Here is a 22363-nt window from a genome sequence, read left to right as displayed (position 1 = left end):
CTCATCAACATGAACAGTGTGTAAGGATTAGGGTTTCTGATCATAGATCACTCCTTGCCTAATGCTAGGCATTATTAAGCTGTGTTTCTATATTCTGGTCCACTTTTTCACATTTACAGTAAAATGTTGTTTGATTGAGGAACGTGATGACAAGTGCTCCGATAACAAACTCAGTAATGACAAAATAAACTGAATGTAAAAAAACCCAGTGTGTTCAAAGTTTTTTTTTGGGGGGGGAGCCAAGATTGAAATAAGCCATGCAAGAAAAGCTGGCCATGGGAAAGGATGCTTCTGAATAAAGTGAGGAGTGTGAGAGAAATTGGATGTTCAACATGTTTGCTATTATAGACTATCATAGGCTTGGTTTGCTTCGTCCCCACTTGAAGGTTTCTTGAAACTTTGTTTATTTGAGTGGAAGTGGTGGCAGAGAAAAAAAGGGAGAGATGTACTGCAGGGCTGGGCTGGAAGTAAAATCAATAAAAGAACAATATATTTGAAGGAACGTTCAAAGGAATATTTGAGGTGGGGGAAATGCGGAATCAAGGGAAAGCTGCTGAAGTTCAGAGCAAACAGGATCACTCCACAAAGATGAGGAATACGCAGACCTTTGAAAAATCCAGTACTAAATCCGAGTTTAGTGGAATTCTCACCCGTGCCTATTCAGCTTCCCATGTCATGACTTCCTGTGGGCTTAAGTCCTCTTGATATAATACTGAAGGGTGGGGTAAATCCAGAGCTTGGAAAAGTTACTTTTTTGAACTACAACTCCCATCAGCCCCAGCCAGCATGGCCACTGTAAATCGGGAACTCCTGCACCTTAAACAGGAGTGGGAACAAAAGATTCAGGACAGACAAAAGGAAGTACTTCTTTACTCAGCGCATAGTTAAACTATGGAATTTGCTCCCACAAGATGCAGTAATGGCCACCAGCTTGGATGGCTTTAAAAGAAGATTAGACAAATTCATGGAGGACAGGGCTATCAATGGCTACTAGCCATGATGGCTGTGCTCTGCCACCCTAGTCAGAGGCAGCATGCTTCTGAAAACCAGTTGCCGGAAGCCTCAGGAGGGGAGAGTGTTCTTGCACTCGGGTCCTGCTTGCGGGCTTCCCCCAGGCACCTGGTTTGCCACTGGGAGAACAGGATGCTGGACTAGATGGGCCACTGGCCTGATCCAGCAGGCTCTTCTTATGTACTTAAACCCTAAGTTTCTGAGTGAGTAAGAAAGGCCAGCCAATCGCCAATGCCAATGGCCAGGAAGGGAAGACGCAGTCCACAAAGGGCTGAAGAAAGATCCAGGTGCTCATCTCTATTCCCTTTGCAGATATTGAGGTGAGACAGTGTAAGAAGTCGCCTCAGCAACTTTCAGCTGGGACCCTATTATTATTATTATTATTATTATTATTATTATTATCATTATCATTATCATTATCATTATCATTATATAAATACAAAGGCCCTCAAGGAGGCTTACAAAGAAAAATAAACACAGGTATAAAAATACATCAATGAAAGCAATACAATCTACAAAAATTAAACTAAATAACTGTCAGGCCCAGGATGTGACTCAGGAACCAGACCAACGGCTGTAGTTAATTCGTGTTTTATTAGGGTAATGTCCAAACAAAGACTGCGTTTTCTCATGAAGCAATACAGGGATACAGGTCCTGCGGCATTGGGAGAAAGTTGACAGAGCAAGGGGCTTCTTCCCGCCTGTTCTTTAAGAAGGGGCCAAACGGGCGCGCAATCTTTCGCTCCTCCTTAACTGCCCCTCAGGTACTGCCCGCCTTTCCCCCTTCTCTCCTGTCTTTTCAGCTGTCTGCGTGTGCGCGGTGAGGGGGGAAGCATCACCCCCTCCTCTTCTGAAGTTTCCAATTCCAGGATGGGGGATAGGGGAGGGGCTGATGGTAAACTGCCTCCCCGCTTTTCGGCTGTGAGCAGCCCTCCCTCTTTCCCCTCTTGCTCTGAGCCTGAAAGAGGGGGAGGCGTGAGAATGTCCAGGGAGGGCTCAGGCTCCCCGTCGCTAAGCGACCTTATCACTGGCAGTTCCTCTGTTTCGTCTTCGCTCCAAAGGGGGGAAGTTCCTCCCCCTTCCCTCTGCCATCCATCCGAATACTCTTCTCCCAACTCTCCGGGATCCAGCTCCCCGGGATTGGGACCCCAGCTCTGCCTTCCGACACCATCCCCCCTCCCAGGCTGTGCCCCCCTCCCCTTGTCTGGCTTGGGACGGTGGGGAAAATGTTGATGGAAAAGTTTTACCAATTCTGGAGCATGCACATCAGCTGCATCTTCCCATGATCTGTCAGCCACCCCATAGCCTTTCCAGTGAATCAAGTACTGCAGCTTGTGGCGTCTGATCCTGGAATCTAAGATCTCCTCAACTTCAAACTCAAGCTGCTCATTTACCAGGAGTGGAGCTCCGGGAGGTTCCTCCGGCCGTAACTCACTGGGAGGGGCGGCTTTCGTTAAGAGGGATCGATGGAACACAGGATGTATTTTGAACGTGTCAGGCAGCTTCAGTCGGTACGCCACGGGATTGATTTGAGTTTCTATTTCGAAAGGACCCACCCTCTTGTCTTGTAATTTTCTACATTTGCCCGGCATCTGGAGGAAGCGGGTGGACAGCCATACCTGGTCTCCCGGTTGAATGGGGGGGGGCCTCCTTCCTGTGCAGGTCAGCAACTCGCTTGTACTCCGTTTTGGCTTCGTTTAACTGCTGTTTCAGTGTCTGTTGCGCCGCTTGCAATTCCTTAAGGAAGTTCTCAGCTGCCGGTACCAGCATTCCTTCTGAGCTGCTTGGAAAGACTTTAGGATGGAATCCATAATTAGCGAAGAACGGGGTTTGTTGAGTGCTGGAGTGCAGAGAATTGTTGTAGGCGAACTCTGCAAAATGCAAATATGATACCCAGTCAGTCTGTTGATAGGACACATAACTTCGTAAATATCTTTCCAAAACGGCGTTCAAGCGTTCCGTCTGCCCATCTGTCTGGGGGTGATGGGCGGAGGAGAGTTTTAATTCCGTCTGCAACTGTTTCCACATTGCTCTCCAAAATTTGGCTGTGAACTGAGTTCCTCGGTCTGAGACTACGCTGTTTGGCAATCCATGCAGCCAGTAGACTTCTTTTATGAATAACTTGGCCGTTTCTTTAGCCTCTAAGGCCCCTGCACAAGGAAGAAAGTGTGCCATTTTGGTAAGTAGATCCACCACTACTAAGATGGCTGTCATTCCTTGGGACTTGGGTAGATCAGTTATAAAATCCATGGAGAGGTCCTTCCAGGGTTCGTGTGGGACAGGCAACGGTTGTAACAGTCCTGCTGGTGTCCCTGTTTGTGTTTTTGTCCGCAGACAGACAGAGCAGGACTTTACATAACTCTCAATATCCCGATGCATTTTAGGCCACCAGAAGTCCTTGGCCACGTTCTGAATGGTCTTGTAAATCCCAAAGTGTCCCGCTGTGATGGAATCATGACACTGGCGTAGGATTCTGAGCCTTAATTCCCCTTCTGGCACATATCTGGCGGTTTTGAACCATAACAGTCCATTTCTCCAGTGAAAGGTTACTTCTGAGTCTTGACCTTGTCCCGTCTCCTGCTGATATTTTAGCATGTCTGCATCTTCTTGTTGTGCCTTTTTGAGTTCCTCTTCCCATGATGGCTGGCATACTCCCAATGTTAATTTCTCTGGCGGGATTACGTACTGAGGCTGGTCCTCGGATTCACTTTCTTTGTATTGTGGCTGTCTGGATAAGGCATCCGCTCTCTGGTTTTTGGCTTGGGCATGGTAAGTAATCTGGAAGTTAAACCTAGTGAAGAACTGGGACCATCTTATCTGTCTCTGGTTCAGCTTTCTGGCGGTTTGGAGGCTTTCAAGATTCTTGTGGTCGGAGCGCACTTCAATTCGATGAGAGGTCCCCTCTAGGTATTGTCTCCAGTTTTCAAAAGAGTCCTTGATGGCCAGCAGCTCCTTCTCCCAAACTGTGTAGTTCTTCTCTGCAGGCTTTAACTTCCGAGAGAAGTACGCACAGGGGTGCAGCTCCTTCCCTTCTTGGTCTAATTGTAGCAGGACCCCCCCGATGGCAAAATCTGAAGCATCTGCTTCCACTACGAAAGGGCGGTTCGGATCAGCAAAGCACAGAATGGGCTCAGTAGCAAACCTTCTCTTCAGCTCCTCAAAGGCCTCGGTGGCGTTCTCTGTCCATTGAAACTTCTTCTTCCCCCTTAAACAGTCAGTCAGAGGAGCTGTTAATTTGGAAAACCCTGGAATGAACTTTCTGTAATAATTGGCAAACCCCAAAAACCGTTGTACATCCTTTTTGGTGACAGGTTGGCCCCAGTCCAATATGCAGCTTACTTTCCCTGGGTCCATCTCCACGCCTTCCACTGAGATTCGATATCCAAGGAAGTCTAGAGACTTGAGGTCAAATCCACATTTCTCTAATTTAGCATACAGGTGATTTTCTCTCAGTCTCTTCAACACCGTCTTCACATGCTGGTTGTGGTCTTCCTGGTTCTTTGAGAACACCAGGATATCATCTAAGTAACAGATTACATACGTGTCCAACAAGTCTCTAAACACGTCGTTCATGAATTTTTGAAAAATTCCTGGACTTCCACAAAGCCCAAACGGCATGACCAGGTATTCATACTGTCCGTAAGCGGTCAAGAATCCTGTTTTCCATTCATCTCCCTCCTTCATTCTGATCAGATTGTACGCTCCTCTCAAATCCAACTTCGTGAAGATTTTTGCAGAGCGCAGTCGGTCCAGCAACTCTGAGATCAGGGGCAGCAGGTAGCTGTTGGGGATGGTGATCTGGTTCAATGCGCGATAGTCGTTACAGGGTCTGAGTTCCCCCCCCTTCTTTTTCACAAACAATAGTGGCGCTCCAGCAGGGGATTGTGAGGGGCGTATGAATCCTCGCCTCAGGTTTTTATCCAGGAATTCCTTCAGGGCCTCCCTCTCATTCTCTGTGAGAGAGTAGATTCTCCCTGATGGGATGCTGGCTCCTGGCACTAGGTCAATCGCACAGTCGTAAGGGCGGTGGGGGGGTAAAGTCTCTGCCTCTTTTTCATCAAACACATCTTTGAATTCTTCATACTTTGGCGGCAGGGTCACTTGCTCGATCTGTTGCACTGCCCCCGCTAGGGTGTTCTTGATTCCTTCAGGTTGACAGTTTTCCTGGCAATACTGTGAGGTGAACCACACCACCGCCTCCTTCCAACTTATTTTGGGTTCATGCTTTGCTAGCCAGGGCATTCCCAGAATCACCTCAAAGTTCGAGAGATCTGACACGTATAGCGAAATGAACTCTCCGTGCCCAGGGATTTGAAGTTTCACTTCCTCCGTGGCTTGTGTCACCCCTCCTGACTTCAGGGGTCTCCCATCGATAGTCTCCACAGCTAGGGGAGCATCCAGTTTCCACCGGGAAATTCCATGACGCTTGACTAACTTTGCATCAATAAAATTTGTGGAGGCTCCACTGTCAATTAAGGCAGTGGAATTAAACACCACTCCTCTGGAAGTTGTAATCCGAATAGGCAAGACCAACACCCCCTTTGAGGGAGGTTGGATCATTGGGGGGCCTTTATACAACGCTGCCCCCAGTCCACCGGCCTGCACGTGGACTGGGTGTTCTAGTTTCCCGACGGCTCGGCTTTCCCCCCTTTCAGTCCACAGTCTCTGGCCACATGGCCCGGCTTTGAACAATAAAAGCATAAACGTTCCCGGCGTCGTCTTTCCTTTTCTTCTTCCGACAGTCTTGGCCTAGCCCCTCCCTGTCCCTCAGTTACATTACCTGCCATCCCTGCAGTGGGAAGGGTCTTGTTGCGGGATGCCGAGGCTGAATATCTCGGGACCTCCTGCTTCCTTTCCAGGCGCCTTCCTTCCATCCGGTGATCTATCTGTAGGCATAGCCGGATGAGCCCTGGTAGGTCAGCGGGGGGGGAGGTCCTGGCCAACTCATCCAGGATTTCAGCATTTAATCCACTCCGGTACATAAACATCAGGGCGGCATCATTGTAACCAGTTTCCTGGGACAGAATTTTAAAAGCGTTAGTGTACTCGGAAACAGTCCCTTTAGCTTGCTTCAGAGCGCCTAGTTGCCGCGCTACTGTTTCAGCCCTTTGCGGGTCTTGAAACATCTCGGTCATCTCCTGTATAAATCCTCTGTACCTTCCTAAGACAGTATCCTTTCTCACGAGATATGGAGTCACCCATTTTGCAGCTTCTCCCTCCAGGAGGCTAATCACGAAAGCTACTTTAGCCCCATCGTCTGGAAATTCCGTGTGCCTGACATCCAGATATAACTCACATTGAGCCACGAAGGTTGCCAACTGATCACTTTGTCCCGCGTATTTTGGGGGCAATCCAATGCGAACCTTTACTACGGCAGCTGGAGGGGCTGTTCGCATCTGGTCTATCGTGGCCTTCAAGGTTTGATTATCCGTCTTCAGCGCCTTGACTGCTGCTAGCATGGCTTGAACATCCGTCTGCAAATCAGCTACCTTAGTCCTCAAGAGTTCCACTTCTTCCGTCTCAGAAGTGGGGTTCGTCCCCCCCGCTGCTCCCTTTGACATCTTGTCCCAGTCAAGTGAAGAGAGCGTTGAGGGTGATTTAGGTGGCTCTGTCAAGCTGTCAGGATGTGACTCAGGAACCAGACCAACGGCTGTAGTTAATTCATGTTTTATTAGGGTAATGTCCAAACAAAGACTGCATTTTCTCATGAAGCAATACAGGGATACAGGTCCTGCGGCATTGGGAGAAAGTTGACAGAGCAAGGGACTTCTTCCCGCCTGTTCTTTAAGAAGGGGCCAAACGGGCGCGCAATCTTTCGCTCCTCCTTAACTGCCCCTCAGGTACTGCCCGCCTTCCCCCCTTCTCTCCTGTCTTTTCAGCTGTCTGCGTGTGCGCGGTGAGGGGGGAAGCATCACCCCCTCCTCTTCTGAAGTTTCCAATTCCAGGATGGGGGATAGGGGAAGGGCTGATGGTAAACTGCCTCCCCGCTTTTCGGCTGTGAGCAGCCCTCCCTCTTTCCCCTCTTGCTCTGAGCCTGAATGAGGGGGAGGCGTGAGAATGTCCAGGGAGGGCTCAGGCTCCCCATTGCTAAGCGACCTTATCACTGGCAGTTCCTCTGTTTCGTCTTCGCTCCAAAGGGGGAAGTTCCTCCCCCTTCCCTCTGCCGTCCATCCAAATACTCTTCTCCCAACTCTCCGGGATCCAGCTCCCCGGGATTGGGACCCCAGCTCTGCCTTCCGACAATAACAAATACATTATTAAGGGGAAAGAATGTCCAGGGAAGAAACCTAGAAACCCTGCCACACCGGTTTACGCTCATTCCTTTCTCGATTCTGATCTGTGCAGGGGTGCTCACAAAAATAAACAATAAATTTCCCCTTCTTTATTGTGTGCCTGTGTTGCTTTATGGGATCGAAGCATTTCTCTGTGAATTTGGATATTTTGTAGCGGTTTAGTATTTGGGGCTCAATCCAGCCATTGTCCTGTACCCAGTTTATTGGGAAGTTATCTGTCCATTGGAACAAGCCAGGTCTCCTTGGTGGCCATCTTGTGGCTAGAGAAGGCCCATTATGACAGCCATTTTGTGATCACGTCCGTGGCAGTTCCTTAGATTTCTACATGTGACCCTAGGTCCAAAAAGTTGAGGATCCCTACTGAAAAGTATCATGAAAAGGAGAATGTACAGCAACAAGTTTAATACAAAACACTTAATAGAAGGAACAAACCCTGTAGCAGATTGCTGCTTGCATTGGAGAATTAGAGTGCAGGGAAAAAATAAGAACAGATGAATTCAGCTGCCTCTCTGGAAACCATCTCCATGGGAACTGAAACAGCACAATGCCTGAGAGCTGACTCTAGAAGGGCCAATACACTACACCTGTCCCTTTTGCCCTAACACCTTAGTTTTTAAGGAGAAATAGGACTCAGTGCAGGAAAAATAACAAGAGAAACACAACTGCCTCTCTGGAAACCATTTCCATGGGATGGTTCTGCTTTCGTGACTGCCCTCTTTAAGGGTAAAATAACTGCAGCAATGGCACCTGTTGCCAACTCCAGAGGGTGCCCTGAAGGGTTAGTCCTCAAAAAGGGTTGCACACTCATTCTTGGAGAACTCTGCTGCTGGTAGTTTGTGGGGGATGGAGAGGAACAATGTGGTTTTCCCAGCAGTCGAAATTGTGACTGTTTGTAAAACTGGCTTCTCCAACAACAGAGGGGCCATTGGGAAAGGGCAGACATCTTGGCAGACATTTTCTGGCTAGGGAGAGCCCCCATGACAGTTGGGGGGGGGAACTACTTAAGAACATGGGGAGCAATTCCTATTGGGGTGACCAATACATGGGTGAGACACATCAACAGACTGAGGTATTTCAAATACGTCTTAACAGAAGAAGTATTTTGACCCTCTTCAATATGAACTTTGCCAAGTTCACCTGGCCCCTCACTGGCCCATCTCAGACTAAGCAGTGCTTTCTTGCAAATATGTTTTCCCTCCGTTTTTGCAGCTCCTCCTTGAGCCGTGCAGAGCCTCCAGGAGGTTTCAGAGGCGAATCTTCCACTTATAATTATCAAAATCATAGTGATATATTCCTCTTCTCTCACCAAAGCTCCAGGGGTTTCCCCTGAGATGAACAGGCTAAACATCACAAAAGGGCAACAGGAGGTAACTTCTCTCTCTGAGCCTGATGGAATTGTGATATGAATTCCTCCTCTACTATTCTTCTCAAAATAATAAGCCCTGTGCTTATGGAGAGCCTGGCCTGATATTTAGGGCAGGCAGGAACCAAAACAGTGGGAAGCTTCCTTTCACTGCCTTCAGATCTGAATACATGGCTGGACTCCAATTGTGTCACTAAAATGACTGCTGTCACAAGGGACAAGTCTGTCACCGGCACAACTAGAATGATCTCACTGCGGCTGCTGCTACAGCTTCTGCTGCTAAAAGCTCATGGAGTCTGTGGGATGCTGGAGGCCAAATGCCCATTTAATTTGACCGAGAAGCAAAATCAACCACTGAATTATTACAGGCCAGGAGACTACCTCGTTGGCGGGATCATCTGTCCAAAGGTTGCCAGATTGGAATGATACAGCTTCTCCCAGCCCCCCTTAACCAGGCTTACTGAGTAAGTAAACTACATGCTGGTGGATGCAACCCTGCCCTCCCTGCATTCTTTTGACTGTTGCAAACTACCAGGGAGTGGGAAGGACAATATCTCCTGGTATCCTGGTCAAACCCTTTCCATACGTTTGTCCCTCAGTTTAACAAATACGAAGGGAGCGTCTAGAGCACTACTGACAACTTTGTGCCCTGCATCCAGGGAGGTTCATTTTGAACAGTGGAATACCATTATACATAGAATAATAGAAAAGTAGAGTTGGAAGGGGCCTATAAGGCCATCAAGTCCAACCCCCTGCTCAATGCAGGAATCCAAATCAAAGCATTCCCTACAGATGGCTGTCCAGCTGCCTCTTGAATGCCTCCAGTGTCGGAGAGCCCACTACCTCTCTAGGTCATTGGTTCCATTGTCTTATGGCTCTTAACACATAAGTTTTTCCTGATGTCCAGTCGAAATCTGGTTTCCTGCAACTTGAGCCCATTATTCCGTGTCCTGCACTCTGGGACAATCGAGAAGAGACATGTTATGGGACAATTGCTTTTTCTAGCATAATTCCAGGCAAAAGTACAACCACCCTTTTTTTGCGTTTACACCAGTAGCTTAGCTGCGGGCTTTAAGTTAGGTAAGTCTTCCTTGCAGGTCTAAACAAAAATGCCAGCATATAACTTCCCCCTCAGCCCACAGCTTAACTGCCTAATATACTGTAGAGGTAGGAAGTGTTGTTGGATGAGCTTGAATCACATCGATTCTATAGTAAAAACCAAATCCATTCTGCAGTTGAGCATTTGGAGGGGAAAGGCAGGCAGTGAATGCTCAGTCAGAGTTCATTGGTGTAACATTCAATGTATTAGATAACTACAACTTCAAAGGATGAAAACTTAACCTTAACAAAAACTGAAATACAAAATTGGGCTAAGCAGTATACTAGCTTGAGCTACTGGAATAATTAATGTAATTTTAATATAAATTTAATAATTAACACCATTTAACATAATTTAAAACACCAAAATATACTATAATAATCCACTAATAGGCAAAAAACCTTGCGGTTTAAGAATGTACCTATTGCCCACAGATATTTCTACCAAACTTTAAAAAGCAGGGAAATTGGCCAGCTATAGTGAATGCACCAGGGGAGTAGGAGACCTGACCTCCTCTCTGAGATATTGGACTGCCCTACAAAGTTGTCAAAATGCAAACACCATTTGGGTTGGTCTTTCACAGTCCAATCCACTTGCTGTGTAGCTTGGAAGAATTTGGTAACATGTGCCTCTGAGCATATGGTGAGTGGTGGCAACACCTGCCATCTCCAAAGATGGAGAATTATATTTTTGTATGTTTGTTGGTGTTCTTACTTTGCTTGTTTCCTGTGTTACTAATGTTTCTACAGAGAATCTAAACCAGAAAATTTCCCCCCTCCTTATTCATCCTAGAAATCTGTGTCAAATATATTTTGATTAATTTCAGAGCCTTTTTATTGGTCATTGTCATGTGATGGTGAAGACAACCTTTTGTGTTTTATATTGGAGGTTATGTTCTATTTCTATTTTGGGTGCATTAACAGTTGAATCTGAAACTGCAGTTTGATTAGACTGATCACAATATGCTGCTACTTTAGCAATGACTGTTGGAAAAAAGAGGATGCATGTTTTCAGCCTGCTATGTTTAAACCACTTTATTTAAGGCAAGGTGTTCATGATCAATTAAAAACATACGAGCATATCTAGAATTTTGCTAGAATATATTTCACCGTCCACTATCTTATCTTGTGCAAATTGAGATACTTCTGAGGTTCACCGGAGACTATTTTGCAGACGTCAGTGCCATTATTCCACAATTATGTTTGGAGTTTTTTTAGTATAAATTTTGCAAAGTGTTGCTGTACTTCACATATTCATAGAAACAAAAGCAAAAGAAAGTGATTTCCTATAGGAAACTTCACTAAAATTGCAAAGTAAATCAGACATATTTAAAGTGACCATATCAACTATATTAACTGTCTTAATAATGTTGCTTCCTCCAGGCTAAAACAAAATCAGCACAGGACATATCTTCTTTCTATAATTTGGGCTGATTACAGGTGTTGCCACCACTCACCATATGCTCAGAGGCACATGTTACCAAATTCTTCCAAGCTACACAGCAAGTGGATTGGACTGTGAAAGACCAATCCAAATTGTGTTTGCATTTTGACAATTTTGTAGGGCAGTCCAATATCTCAGAGAGGAGTTCAGGTCTCCTGCTCCCCTGGTGCATTCACTATAGCTTCCCAATTTCCCTGCTTTTAAAAGTTTGGTAGAAATATCTGTGGGCTATAGGTACATCCTTAAACCGCAAGGTTTTTTGCGTATTAGTGAATTTCCTTGCTTTTTAAACTGGGAGGTAAGAAATGGGATCCTGTGCAAGTTTGCTGAGAATGGATTGATCATTTGCATGCTTATTGAGTTCAGTGGGATTTACACACACACACCAGGCAATCATGCTTAGGATAGGTGAAACTGACCACAGGGGATGGGGAAGGGAGGAGGGGGAGGAGGGAGGGGTGGAAAGGCAGAGGGGAGGACTGGGAGCAGGCAGGAGGGGGAGGGGAGAAGAAGGTCAGATGTGGTCGTTTGCATGTTTATTGAGTTCAGTGGGATTTACTCCCGTGCAATCATGCTTAGGATAGGTAAAACTGACTGGGGGGGAGGGACGGAGGGCTGGAGTGGGCAGGGAAGGTGGAAGAAGGAAGAGGGGAGGAGAAAGGGAGAGGAAAGGGGAAGGAGGGAAAAAGCAGGTCTGATCATTTGTATGATTATTGTGTTGAATCGGATATACTCCTATGCAATCATGATTAGGATAGGTAAAACTGACCAGGCTTGGCCTGCCAACCAAGACATCTTCTGTATCTTTCACAGTTGGGCAGGGGGAAGGAACAATTCTATCTTGTGGTTTTTCCCATTACAATGTTGCAAGAACACCTGCACTTGGCTGACTTTCTCTTCTCCTAAAGATACAGGATCAGGATCAGGCCCTGAACCTGGCAACCCTACCTCCCACCCAAATTTAAAACAAAGCTATCCCTGGCCACATCCACACCAGGCCTCTATTACACTTTGGACAATCATTATTTATTTATCTGTTTATTTAGTCTATTTATATACTGCCCCATAGCCGAAGCTCTTTGGGCGGTTTACAATAACTAAAAACATTAAAAACAAATATACAAATTTAAAAACACATCTTTTAAAAACAATTTAAAACAATTTATCATGGCTTCTCTCAAAGCCATGGCTCAAAGCCAATCATGGCTTCTCTCAAAGAATCCTGGGAAGTGTAGTTAGTGAAGGGTGCTGAGAGTTGCTAGGAGACGCCCTGTTCCCCTCACAGACCTTCAATCAGAGTGGCTGACTGTTAACCATTCTCTCAGGGGAATAGGAGTCTGCTTTCAGCACCCTTCACAAACTACACTTCCCAGGATTCTTTTAGGGACGCCATGACTGTCTCAAGTGAAATCAAGTCTGGTGTGGGTGTGGCCCTCTTATTAGCCAAGCCCGGCAGCTGTGAGGCTTTTAGAACACTGACAGTTGGTCCTTACTGAGCATGCCCTGCGTTATAATAGGCTTCCAGCCAAAATTTCTTAAATTAATTAAAAATCAACCAGGCATTTTTTTAACTTTTAAACTGCAGTAGATGAAGGTCAGAGTATGGGGCAAGGTCAGTATTAGGATTACAGGTACTCTGTGAACATGGCTGATTTTTAATGAATTTCAACAGATTATGAGAACTCGCAGAAAAAAAGTCCAAAAGGGCTCTGAAGTTTTTTTCTCTCTTTTAACACTTTGAACTCTCAGTTCTCTCTGACTGTTTTGTGTATCGCCATGAACATTGACAGGGTTATTAAGCAAGCGTTTCTGAGTTCAGAACTATAAGTTTTGTAAGGTTTTGTTTTGAAATGGGCTTATGGGTAGGGTTGCCATATTTGAGTTCCACAAATCCGGGTAGGTTAATTTGCATATTATGCAAGTATTTGCATATTAATATTTGGATTGTCCAGTTGTTTTGTTTTTGTGCCTAGGAATTACCACCAAAAACTGGGGAAAGATGTGAGAAATCTTTTTTTTTAAAGCAACATTTTCAGCCTTAAATACCTAGACTCTAGTTTCCAACACTATGGAATATTTATTGATTGAGTAAGAGGATTTATATCCTGCCCTTCTGCTGTTAAAAACAGAGCTCAGCACAGCTTACAAATATAATAAAAACAATAAAACTACACAATCAATATAAAAACATAATAAAAACACAAAATAGCAACAAACATAAAGTAAGTCAGGGCAGCAGCACGGTTAACCATAACATATACAATATATTTCAGAGATGTGGTGGGTGGAGAAAAACAAGCCAAAATGTTAGGAAAAGGAGTCTTTCACACCACATCCTCAGTTCTAAATACTGTTGCAGCAAGTTTTACAAGTTCCTCCAGTATTCCACTGGTGCAGGCACTCAGACATTCAAAGTATCTGTATGTTTCTTAGGTTTTATAAAAGCAGAGCTTTGCTTAACTCAAAATTTCTCAACCACATCTACACAGGTTCCACCTCCATACTCAAAATGAAACTGGGCCTGGAAGTGTGCAACAACCCCACACATACCTTGCTAATTAGATTACCAATGCCAGGATGTCTTTCTTATCGACTACTCTCCTGCTCCCCCACACACACCGGGCATCATGAAAGACCCTGTCCTGGGCTCAGAAAGAAAATAAATATCTGGTCCTCTTCAAAGTATTGATAAGCCTCTTGTTTTAATTGAAATAATAATTATAAATTCTTGTTCTTATCACTAATGGGAGTTAATTATCTTGCATCTGCTGCTGTTGCTTCTATGGCTGTAACGGAGTGAGGTTAAAGATAAGTGAAATGCAAATAGGAAAAAAAAATACAGAAGGCAGTAACACTTTCCTAAATGTAATACCATACCAACCACAGCAAGATTCCTATGAGTAAGGCAAAAAACTAAGCATCTCACAACCAGTCAGGATTTCTAACCAAAACCCAAAAATATGATAAATGAAGAAATATGTATATAAGCATGACTATCAAATATATTTATTATTTACACAAACTGTAAAGATATTTATAGTGCAATCCTAAGTTTATTTATTCAGAAGCAAGTCCCAGCGTATTCAGTGGGGCTTACTCAAACAGGGGCAGAACTGCAACCTCAAGTGATAAGCAACTTCATTCACACAACCCAAAATTCTGAATCATGCCACATTACGCTGTTTTGCAACTGCTTATACTTGTTTTATGGTCATTGGATTTTAAATGGCTTTATTTCTTGTTGTGAGCTGCATTGGTTTCCAACCCTACCTCACAGGGGTGTTGGAAAGACTCCATACACGCACACGCACACACAGCAGATGTATAAATACATACAGCCCATATAATAGTTTATTGTCAAACCAGTTGGTCATTGCAGAAAAATCAGTATTATTTTTTAAAAAATCAGTATTAGTTTCCTACAGAATAAAAACTGTAATACCTAAGTAAGCCCTGCCTACTTGCTTTAAAATTGGACTGGAGACAGAAAGAGTTAGAACACAAACATAATTCTTTTTTACATTCACTCCAAAGTCCCATTGATTTTCAGCACATTCATAACCATGTCTACTCAAAGTAAGTCCTATTGAATTAAATGGGATTTACTTTGGGCATATGGGATTAGCATTGCTTTTACAAAAAGCAAGTATTGGGAAGGTTTTCAAAACACTGCCCAAGCTCTGACTCCTGCACACAAGAGGAAAAAAAACTGAAATGTATATAGTTACCCAATTTATGAGATTTTCAGATAAACGGGGGGGGGCGGGTGTGAAACCACCATTTTGTTTTCTAGACACTGCCTGAGGTCAATGAAACTGAAACACAATCCCTGATTGGCTGCAATGCTGAACGGGCGGGGTTAAAGCTACAAAGTGCTATAGTACAGTACTGTTTAAAGAAAGATTTAACAGTCGAGGGGGGTGGCTGATGTTTTTATGTATATCTCGAGAACCGGACCACCTAGAAACTTAATTTTTTTTTAAATTAAAGCTGAGAATCCGGGCCACGTAAGGGGCTAGCCGGGCGCCGGGTGGCATGCATAAAATCCGGGTAAAACCCGGCTATCCGGGCAATATGGCAACCCTACTTATGGGAAGCCTCAGAATGGCATAGGGGGATATTTTCCATTTAACATTGCGGAATGTGAAAAATCCCCACTGACTATAGTATACAGCCACTCTTGTGGCTGTATAATAATAATCTTTATTGTTATGGTCAATGACCAGCATGAGGTAATCAGATAAAATTGTTAAAACACAATACTATAAAACAGTCTTGTCAAAGACATAGTAATAAAATCCAAAAGGTATACTATTAAAATACCATCAATACAACTACAAACGTATATGCCAATTTCACAAAAGTGTTCTGTTGTGAGGACTTTGCAAAAGAACAATGGACACTAGCAAGATGGTCTCTAACCAAACACATCTTGACCTTTATCATGTCTTCTCCGGTAGACTGTATGAATATTGGATGTATATTACTTAGCTCCTTTTAAATCTTGATTGTAGTGAATATGACCTATAGATAGTGAAAAGCACTTACATATATATATATATATATATAAACGTAATTATGATTAACCAAACAGAGGTTTTTATTATATTAACAAAACTTTTCAGCTTCCGCCTTCATCAGCTGCTAACATACACATGCTGTTACCAAGGTGGCAGTTATAGAGCTTTGGGGATAGAACGCTCAGAGGGGCTTCATATGCAGAAGCTAAGCGATGCTGGTACTGTCCTCCAGGTTCAGGCCATGTGGTGCCAATGTGTCCAGAGAGTAAATCCAAAAGTTCTCCCTTTTGGTCAATGCTGCTGGATCTGCTGGCATCTCTATCGCTGTAATATAGTTTACATCATCGAGTGCAAAAGACCAGGATGTCATATCTAATACGTAGGAAAGACCACAACTGACCTACGCACGAGCTTCAGGAACCACAAGTCGGCAATCTTGACAAAAAAAGTGGAGCATTTTGGTCAATGCTGCTGGATCTGCTGGCATCTCTATCACTGTAATGGAAAAGTCCAACAGGCTGTGACCCTCGATGTTAAAATGCTTTGCAACTGGTTGCTCCACTTTTTTGGTCAAAATTGCCAACTTGTGGTTCCTGAAGCGCGTGCCTAGGTCAGTTGTGGTCTTTCCTACGTATTGGATATGACATCCTGGTCTTTTGCACTCGATGATGTAAACTATATTGCAGGACCTGCAGGTGATGTTCTGTATGATGTAATATGTCCCGCCTGTCCTAGTGCTTGTAAAAGTGGCTGTCTCCCTGAGGTACACACAGGTGATATAGCGTTTGGAGTGACAAGGATGAGAACCTGGATTGGTGATAGGTGGCTTAAGCACAGCTCTCACCAACAGTCTGCGCAAATTAGGAGGTTGGCGAAATGCTACCACAGGAGGCCTGCTGATGGCTCTGGTAAGATGTTCAGAGTTTGCCAGCAATGGGTAGCTCTTCTTGATTGCTCGGTGATAGTTAGGAGATGCTGGATGGAAATCTACCACAAATGGAATCTGTTGCTCCCTGCTCCTTGACACCTCAGTATGATGGAGGAGGTTTTCTCTGGACAGAATGGAGGCTCGGTGGATGTTGCAATTGATAATATGTGGAGAATACCCTCTTCGAAGAAGGTGTTCTTTAAGTTCACTGATCCTTCTCTGGTATTTATCTTCAGTGTTGCAAATAAGTTTGATTTTCAGAGCTAAGCTATATACAATGTTCTTTATATGCCTAGGATGGCAGGATTTCCAGTTTAAATAGGTGTGGGCATCAGTGGGTTTCCTGTAGAGATCAGTGGCTATTTTGTTGTTTTCAATTGTGAGAAGGACATCCAGAAAAGGAATGTGCGGAATGTCATTTGTACTATTAAATGTAAACTTAATAGAGGGATGGATAGAGTTGATGTAATTTTTAAATTGTTCCAAACTCTCTTTACCATTTGTCCAGACCATAAAGATGTCGTCAGTGTATCACCACCATATAAGTGGTTTGTTGATGGCCTTTTTGAGGATCTCCTGTTCCAGTTTACCCATAAAGAGATTCGCATATGATGGAGCCATGCGAGTCCCCATAGCTGTCCCTTGCAGTTGCAGGTAGTGTTCTCCATTGAATGTAGAGTTGTTACAAGTCAGGACTAGCGTAGCTAAAGTTGTGAGAACCTCTGTTGGAGGACTGTTCATATCTCTGGTGTTAAGGAACTCATTTAAAGCCTGAATCCCATCATTATGTGGTATATTGGTGTAAAGAGATGTGACATCTAAAGTAGCTAGCATAGTATTGTTGTGGAATTGATACTGCTTGTTTAAAGACTCAATTTTAAGCAAGAAGTCCTTGGTGTCTTTGATATACAATGGGAGGTTTTGCACCATGTTTTGTAAATTTAAGTCAATGTACAGAGAAATCCTTTCAGTAGCTGTGTTGTTACCTGAGACAATTGGGCGACCAGGATTGTTGGCTTTGTGGATTTTAGGCAGCATGTCAAACCTTCCAGGGGTGGGATTTGGATTAACAAGGAGATCAGCAGTTTCCTCTTTAAGAAGTTTCCTACTTGTAAGGTTTTGTATAGATGTAATGATACAAGTATTGAGATCTGTGGTGATGTCTTTGTCAAGAAATTCATATGTTGTTTCATCCTTTTGTTGTCTTTGACCTTCTGCTATATAGTCTGTAGTGTTAAGTACCACAACAGCACCACCATTATCTGCAGGCTTGATGACAATATCCCTTCTCATCTGAAGGTTCCTCAGGGCTATTCTTTCTTCTTTTGAAAGGTTGTCGTGAGTAGGAGTTGGTGTGTGATTGTTGATGACTCTGTTTATTGATAAGAGAAAGGTTTCTAGGACTGGATTCCTGTTAATGTTTGGTGTCCAAGTTTTAGGTGGCAGAAACTGTAGCAGAGGATCTCTATTGTAGAGGTCTATGTTGTTCTTAGAGTCATCATAAAAAAATTCAGCCAATCAGTATATATATATATACTGTAAATATACAAAAAATGTATGTATAAATCTTCTGTATCTGCAGGAAAAACCTATACAATTAAATATGTATCCTACTCAGTCTCTTGGTCTAGAACAGGTCAATAGATGTTTTAAATCTAGAGTTATAGAAAAAAATACTGTTAGAATGCCTCATAATGCAATCTAACTTTTTCCTCTTTGAATATTTTATCTTATATGACTTCCCCTTTATCATATGAGCCTCACAGGTTAAGTCAAATTCCTAACAGTATATATCAGCCATCTTCCAGGCATACCCTGGCTTCTGTATGGAATTATATATATGGCAAGATTCTTTTAAAATTTTGCTTGGTCATGTTAGGTAGAAAACCCCTTTGGGCCCACAATGGGGTTGGAGACACTTGTCAGGCTTTGTGAACCAACATTGCAAAGCACGATGGAACACTGAGGGAGGGGGAGCACAACTGCTCTAGGTTTCGTTTCCTCGCCTCTGGGAACTTGAAGATGCCTCTCAGTCCACAACAATGTTTTGAGAAGATAAGCACTCAGCTGTCTTCGATTGTTTTACTTTCTCAAGTGTCTTGTACTTTATTATCAGCCTTGTAAATAATCAGAGGCTTGCACTGCTTTCTGAATTCTCTTTGTATACTCCCTTAGAAAAGTAGTAATAGGATCACATAGAGTTACTGAGATTTGACCTTTTCAGGCTACACGCATTTTCCTGTGTATATGTTCCCATGTTTATGACCGCTAGAAGTGTCAGTTACTCTCCTCATCCCCACTCTTATCTCACAATGTATTACTCAAGGGCTCCAGAGATTCAAGGGAGGAACGTCCTGGCTTTTGAATTGTAGCAAGGATCTGTTCTTTGTCTCTGACGTTGTCAATAATGTTATGTTACATGTTGTTGTTGCTCTTTTACTCCTGAAACCTATATATTGGTTCTGCTTACAATAAAGGGGGCCTTCACTCTTGCCTGGCTGACGTGCCTGTGTGAGACTGAGGTCGCTTTTGATCAAGAGCTGTGCGTCTGTGTCTTTACTTCTTACTTGGCCGAAAGCACAGGGGCCCATCTGGCTCTCCTCTGCCCGCACTTACACCCGGGGTATTGAGGTGAGCGTCACACTGCCTTGGCAGGTGCTAAAAGTCACCCTTACAGTCACATTCATGGTGTTGTTGGTGTTATGTGCCTTCAAGTCAATTATGACTTATGGTGACCCTGTGAATCAGCGACTACAAATATTTTCTGTTGATATTTTGGAGCAGAATACACACACACACACACACACACACACACACATATATATATACATATATATATGACAGTTTTGAAAGCAACAAACAGAACTTCACTCAAGCTTGCTCTGGATCCCCTAAAATACATATGGACGTAATTGTGATTAACCAAAAATAGGTTTTTATTATATTAACAAAACGTTTCAGCTTCTACCTTCATCAGCTGCTAACATACAAATGCTGTTATCAAGGTGGCAGTTATAGAGCTTTGAGGATGGAATGCTCAGAGGGGCTTCATTTGCAGAAGCTAAGTCGTGGTGGTACTGTCCAGGTTCAGGCCATGTGGTGCCAATGTGTCCAGAGAGTAAATCCAAAAGCTCTCCCTTTTGGTCAATGCTGCTGGATCTGCTGGCATTTCTATCGCTGTAATGGAAAAGCATTTTAACATCGAGGGTCACAGCCTGTTGGACTTTTCCATTACAGCAATAGAGATGCCAGCAGATCCAGCAGCATTGACCAAAAGGGAGAACTTTTGGATTTATTCTTTGGGCACATTGGCACCACATGGCCTGAACCTGGAGGACAGGACCAGCACGACTTAGCTTCTGCAAATGAAGCCCCTCTGAGCATTCCAGCCTCAAGGCTCTATAACTGCCACCTTGTAACAGCATTTGTATGTTAGCAGCTGATGAAGGTGGAAGCTGAAACGTTTTGTTAATATAATAAAAACCTATTTTTGGTTAATCACAATTACGTCCATATATATATATATATATATACACACATATATATATATATACACACATACATATATATACATATATACATACATACATATATATACATATATATATATATATATACATACATACACACATATATATATACATACATACATACATACATACATACATACATACATACATACATACATACATATATATATAGTGTGTGTGTGTGTGATTTTTTTTTCATACCTTCTCCAGTCCCTTTCTGAAGGAATTACCTGAAAGGCATTAGCAGAAGTAGATGTCCTAAGTCTGGCCATGCCACTGACTTGAGGAGAGAGGAAAAAAATGACACAGCAAATTCTCCCCTCTGCGGAGAAAGGCAGGCCTCTCTTTTTTAGCTGTGTACAGTGTTAGATAGAGAAAATCTGGCTCTGGGGACTCTTTCTCTGGTGCCCAACATAAAACCACCACATCCCTAAGATGTTGTGGCCCTTGGCTCATTTTCACTCACAGAAAGGAGACACAAGGACACAAACGGGCTCCTGGACTGCCCATAACTAGTCAGGCTTAAAGCTATGCTTGTTGACATAAAGCACAATATGAGCCACAAGCGAGTCCCAGTGAGCTCTATGGGACTTCCTCCCAGCTAAGTTGGTACAGGATTGCAGCCTCATCCTTCTTTCTAGTGTTGAGGATGAGCACTAAGCTTCAGCACAGATGCATTTGTGTCGCCACATCTTTTTAAAGCAGCCAAAACCAGCAAAGCTACAGCTACCTTTGAGCGGCTTCCCACCTTTCCATTAACCCTGAAAAGACCGTTGATTTTGTTCCTTCAAGTTTGCTGAGGATTTTCCCCTTACAAGCAATAATCCTCCACTTTTGGTTCTTAGATCTGTTGGACTGCTAATGCCTTGAAACCCTCCGTCTTAAGCTCAGGTTGGAATGTGTGTAAATAAATAAACCATGTTCCATAAAGACACCATAGCCTCCACTGACTTTCTTTCCAAGAAAACCAAACACTGGGCAAGTGCAGTGAGATCTCTCACCGCTCGAAGATTGGGGTGGCATGCAACACTATTGTGAGATCCATGCTGCCTGGAAAAGCCCTTAATTTTATGAAAGAAGAAATGGTGCACTGGTTTTCACTTGATGCAGAAAGGCAGTGTGCTCACAAGTGCTTGTTTGTTCACTTGCAGTTTGTATCAATCAAGGTACTGGCATATCCTGTCCTTCTTGTTTGCTACTCAAGATATCAATCAGGATCCAACGCTCTTGCCGAACATCACCCTGGGATACAACCTCTATGACACATATTTTGATGGCAGACTCACTTCTGATGCCATGTTGGACCTGGATTCTGATGGGGAAAAGGATATTCCAAACTATAACTGTGGAAGACGGAAGAACCTGTTGGCTGTTGCTGAATGGGCTGAATCTGACATCTCCATCCATATTTCAGGCATGTCAGGCATCTACAAAATCCCACAGGTAGGAACTGGGATGACTGTGTGTGAGAGAGTGAATGTGTGTGACAGAGAGCAAGAGAGTGAGTGGGCAAGTGTGTGTGAGAGAGAGTTAGAGTCTTTAGAATGCTGTTGTTTTGATGCTGGGTGGGGTAGCCCCCAATGACAAGGACTGCACAGAGGTTGAGCCATATGATCTTTTTGTTAGTTATTAATAATTCCAGGTTGATAAATATCTGATATTCTTCCTTTCATCACCAGATCAGCCTTGGCTTTGCTCTCAATGATAAAGCCCAGTTCCCTTTCATTTACCGGATGTTTCCAAAGGAAGAAACCCACTACCTGGGGATCATCCAACTGCTCCTTCATTTTGGATGGACGTGGATTGGCCTGATTGCTCCAGACAATGACAGTGGAGAAAGGTTCTTAAGTACCTTGACATCTCTGATGATCCGCCATGAAATTTGTGTCGCCTTCTCAGAAAGAGTGCTAATTGAGACTCTATACCAAATGTTTTTATATAGGGAACCACCTGTCATATGGCAAAAAGTCAATGTATATGTCTACTACGGGGACACTCTTCATGCATCTCGCCCAATCATCGCGATACAAAGAATACTTAATAAGATACAAACTGGGGCAAAACTCTGGATCATGATAGCTTTTCGGGACATGAACTTGTCCTATAGAAATTTGTTCATGTACATCCATGGTTCTTTGTCTTTCATAATGAAGATCAGTAAAAGGACAAAACATGA

This window comes from Rhineura floridana, chromosome 3, assembly GCF_030035675.1.
Source record: "Rhineura floridana isolate rRhiFlo1 chromosome 3, rRhiFlo1.hap2, whole genome shotgun sequence".
NCBI lineage: Eukaryota > Metazoa > Chordata > Lepidosauria > Squamata > Rhineuridae > Rhineura > Rhineura floridana.
This window is presented reverse-complemented; position numbering follows the sequence as displayed.